We start from the raw sequence: 4,350 nt of genomic DNA, 5'->3' as shown, positions 1-4,350 counted from the left end.
GGGGAGGTGAAAAGCAGGGAGAAGCATTAGACAGAGTGAAGCAAGTGCAGAGTTTCCATTGTCAAATTTAGACCTGAGTAATTTGTACCTAGTTTAGCCTTCAAGGTTATTAGATCCATGGGAATAAGCTGGAAAAACCATCAGCCACGGCTTTAAGAATTTCATAATTGCACCATTTTTAATTAAACACTTGTCCAAAATATAATACCTGCCGGTAGGACTACGGCCCCCCTTCAGCCCATTCAGTCTACATGGCAATTATATTATATAAACTAGAGCATTCATACTTAGAAATTGCACAGTAGGCCAATTTAATTTGGTCAACTAGTTAAACAGAAGCAATTTATGGACAGGGCAGCTGGCTCAAAACGAGGCTTTAGAAATTTATTCCCACCCTTTAAGGGAAGGATGGGCACAGGGGGAGCACATGGTGTCAAAGCAACATCTGAGGTTCGGCCATGGTAAGACTTATACAGGTAAATTGAAACCAGTAGTTAATGTTAAAATGAATTAATATAAAATTTTATATAGAATAGCGCTCGTACCCGTATCAAGACCAATCTTCAAGATGCGTCGTGTCCAAGTGCAAGACGCTTTAGTTTGTGCAAAAAAGCAAGTCCTTATGAAAGTCAGGACGTGCGTCTGTAGGTTAGTGGGCAGCAGTGTCATAACATGTCTTGGGGTTCCATCATCTGCAAGACAAGAAGTAGGTTTTAGTGCCAGAGCGAAGTCATTTCATATACAGCCTAGTCAAAGCAAGCAAGAGTCAAGATACAGCAATTAGAAGAACGGGTACAATGTCTAGGGACGAAGTGGAATGGTTATAGAGCAAGTTGCATACTTTAAGGCAAGGCCATAAAATTTTCGGGAGGTGTAGCTGATCTCAAACCTTCTGCACCGACCTCCATGCATCCAATGGTTTTAGGCTCTGATTGCTCTACTTAGTGCATACCAAGTGTATTTGATGCAGTCTAATAGAAGACTTCAGAACCAAACCTTACTGAAACAAGAATACTCCCCATGGACCATATAATTTGCTTCTGGGAGAAGCAGACAGAAGAGGGACCTAGCCGAACCTACCTTTTAGGTGCTGTCATAAGTTTCCAGAGTCAATGACTTGGTTTTAACCTGGGTACAAGTAGAACCTCATGGTACCCAAATATCAGGCCGGTGGTGAAGCAGCACGCGGTAGGCAAACTTTAGGGTTCCATCCAATAACTGCTATCATGACAGAGCAAGGTTGCCTGAAAGAGCAAACCATACTTCTTGCTAGCAGGCTTAGTCTGGCACTGCCCATTTGTCACCAATTACTTTAGCATTCAGTAACAAAATACCTGCAAGTTATCAGGCACTCACTGGTTTGTTGTAGAGCCAGTGAGCCACAAAGCATCCCGAAGTGCCGGACCAGGGGCATGTATAGCCAGAGCAATAGCTTCAGAGTAACTCCCTCTTGCTTGGCCAAACCAGCTTTGTGGTCCCTTCTTCACATCATGACATAGAAACTTGGAAATGCTTTGTAGCTGTGGGAAGGAGCCGTGTATACAAGGCCTGCTTGATAAAATGCAGGCACCCATTATAATTTAGTCCTATACTACTGAAGATAAAGCCAACAAAGTCATCACACTGGTGTCCTCTATGAGACGGGTCCCTTCAAATGTCGACATCCACAAGTGTATGGTCACCTTGCAATTTCGTTTTGGGTTATTTGTGGTCTTCAAGCAGAGGACCTAGCCTAAGACTACAGCCTTTCCAAAATACATACCCACTGATATAGCTGGGTCCGAGTTCAGCGTCTGGTGAATTTCTGCACCATTGTCGTAGACAATCCATACTGGAGGAGTAGACGCCGTTTGTGGGTCTAGTGCCACCATTTGGAGTTGCCTAGGAAATTTAAAGACATGGTTCAAATGGCTGGTCTAGAAGATCTACTCTTGGCTGTAGGGAGCACAAGTCCTTTGATACACTTAGTGGCCAAGCTTCTCACCTGAAGTCGGTGGCATGCACATTTGGGTTGGCAATGCAGTTATCATCCGAGTCTACAATTTTGTCACCATCAAAGTCAGAGGTGCAAGCGTCGCCACGGCCATTCCCGTCGGTATCCTTCTGGTCCGAATTTGGGATTAGCAAGCAGTTGTCAGTCGTATCATCAATACCATCGTTGTCACTGTCTGAATCACAGGCATCACCTAACCCATCACCATCTACGTCCAGCTGGTCACCATTGGCTACATTTGGACAATTGTCCACACTGTCCTCCACACCATCACTGCAAGAGGCTAGCATCAGTATGTGGATTTAGGGAGACTGCAGATTTAAAAGCAAATATCTGCCATTAGCAAATTAAACAAAGTCCATTAATCCATGCCTGTCAGAGTCGATGTTATCATCACATGCATCCCCTAGTAGATCTTCATCTGCATCTTCTTGCCCAGGATTGTTATGCTGGGGGCAATTGTCACACAAGTCTCCAAAGCCATCTCCATCACCATCAGCTTGGTTGCCATTTGCAGTCTTTGGACAGTTGTCAGCAGTATTTAGCAAGCCTGAGAGGAGAAGAGATTGAAATGCCATCTCGTCTCGTCAAGAGAGTAAGGGAGAGATTGGATGCCATCAGTTACAAGTTACAAGCATACCATCATTGTCAATATCATCGTCGCATTTGTCGCCTGCACCATCCCCATCAACATCATTCTGGCTGGGGTTGGAGACTACAGGGCAGTTGTCACATACATCTCCATGTGTATCCGAGTCTCCATCTTGTTGCCCAGGGTTGGCTATTAGTGGACAGTTATCCTGGAATTAAAGTGCAAGTTTAAATATTTAAGGGGGACCCCATGTTACCATGCAAGATACCAGCATTTCTTTTCCCATACCGAAGTATCAAGAAGTCCATCTCCATCAGCATCAGTATCACAAGCATCACCAATCCCGTCACCATCGGCATCCTCTTGCCCAGAATTTGGTCGGTTGACACAGTTATCCTTACGGCAGTATTTGCTCGAACAGCTCAGTTCAGTGTCTGGGAAGCCATCAAGGTCAGAGTCTGGAGCACAGTCTTGACCTTGACCAGCAAAGCCAACAGGACACTGGAGAGTAGTAAGCAAGTATTATTTATCACTTTTAATTCGGTAGAATCCTTCAGGACATAAATCAAGTAGTAAGGTTGGAGTGCAGAACTAGGCACCTACCTGGAGGAGTGTGCACACTTGTCCATCACCAGTATAGCCAGCAAGGCAAGAGCAGGTTCTGCTACCAGCAGTATTGGTGCACTGAGCATTAGCATGGCACCCACCATTAGCCACCAGACACTCGTCCACATCTGTAGGGAGATGCAGCCATTTTACAAAGTGCTTAATCAGAAAGCTTTCAGTACTTGAATAGCAAGTGCATTTAGGAATATGCAGTCACTAGGACACTTGCCTGTGCAAGCTAGGCCATTCCCAGTGAACCCTGATGTGCAGGTGCAGTCACGGCTGCCTGGAGTATTGCTACACAGGGCATTTGCATCACAACCACCGTTGGCAACCAAGCACTCGTCCACATCTGCAAGAGTAGAAATAACAGCCATTTGAAATTGCACCCTTGTCATTATGAAGGTAATTTCAGTGTAGGAGGAGTTCAGTGCAAAACTATTCTTAGGCAAGTAGTCATGGCGGTTAACAATTTCTCTAGCTAATTGAAATTAAAGTTTGGTATCTAGTCAAGGCAAGCACGTTTATCAACAAGCAAATTAAACTATGCAAACCTAACCGATTTGGCATCCCATTTATCCATAGGTTTACTTACCAGTACATTGAAGTCCATCACCGGTGTAACCAGGATGACAGGTGCAAGTTCTGCCACCAACATCATTTGTACAGTCTGCATTTGCATGGCACCCTCCATTAGCTACCAGACACTCGTCCACGTCTGTAGGGTATTGCAGCAACAGGTTTTAAGTGCTGTACCAGAGCCTAGGAAAGGTGTGCAAGCAAAAGTCCCAATAGCTGTAAATCATTGCCAAATGTACTTGCCTGTGCAAACTAGGCCATTCCCAGTGAACCCTGATGTGCAGGTGCAGTCACGGCTGCCTGGAGTATTGCTACACAGGGCATTTGCATCACAACCACCGTTGGCAACCAAACACTCGTCCACATCTGCAAGAAAGAGGGTCAACAAATACCTGCAAGCCATGGTTTTTACTATAAAATAGAAATGCTACAACCAGAGCAAGTAACACCATTCCCAGAGAAGCTGGGAGACAATTTGCAGGTCCCCATTTGATCAATATTGTTAAGCTAGATACGTGAAGCAGATGCTTACCAGATATTAACCTTGCACACCTGACTTTGCATCCCTTAACATGAATTA

The 4,350-nt window shown here is 44.7% G+C and overlaps 1 pseudogene across 1 annotated transcript; it reads right to left on the bottom strand.

Moving 5' to 3' along the window:
* Window positions 1–971: 971 nt before the first annotated feature.
* On the bottom strand, window positions 972–4,259 carry LOC119583237 (annotated as a pseudogene). Its single transcript, XR_005229699.1, has 13 exons — window positions 4,205–4,259; window positions 4,014–4,136; window positions 3,787–3,909; window positions 3,421–3,543; window positions 3,189–3,319; window positions 2,874–3,086; window positions 2,634–2,793; window positions 2,366–2,543; window positions 1,985–2,266; window positions 1,763–1,881; window positions 1,571–1,682; window positions 1,353–1,512; window positions 972–1,244 (listed from the first exon to the last, which is right to left on the bottom strand). The product of XR_005229699.1 is annotated as a thrombospondin-4-like (transcript).
* Between the last annotated feature and the right edge of the window lie 91 nt (window positions 4,260–4,350).

The sequence above is a fragment of the Penaeus monodon genome, chromosome 17 (assembly GCF_015228065.2).
Source record: "Penaeus monodon isolate SGIC_2016 chromosome 17, NSTDA_Pmon_1, whole genome shotgun sequence".
Classification (NCBI taxonomy): domain Eukaryota; kingdom Metazoa; phylum Arthropoda; class Malacostraca; order Decapoda; family Penaeidae; genus Penaeus; species Penaeus monodon.
Note: the sequence above shows the minus strand (reverse complement) of the source record. Positions and strands in the feature narration are given on the sequence as shown.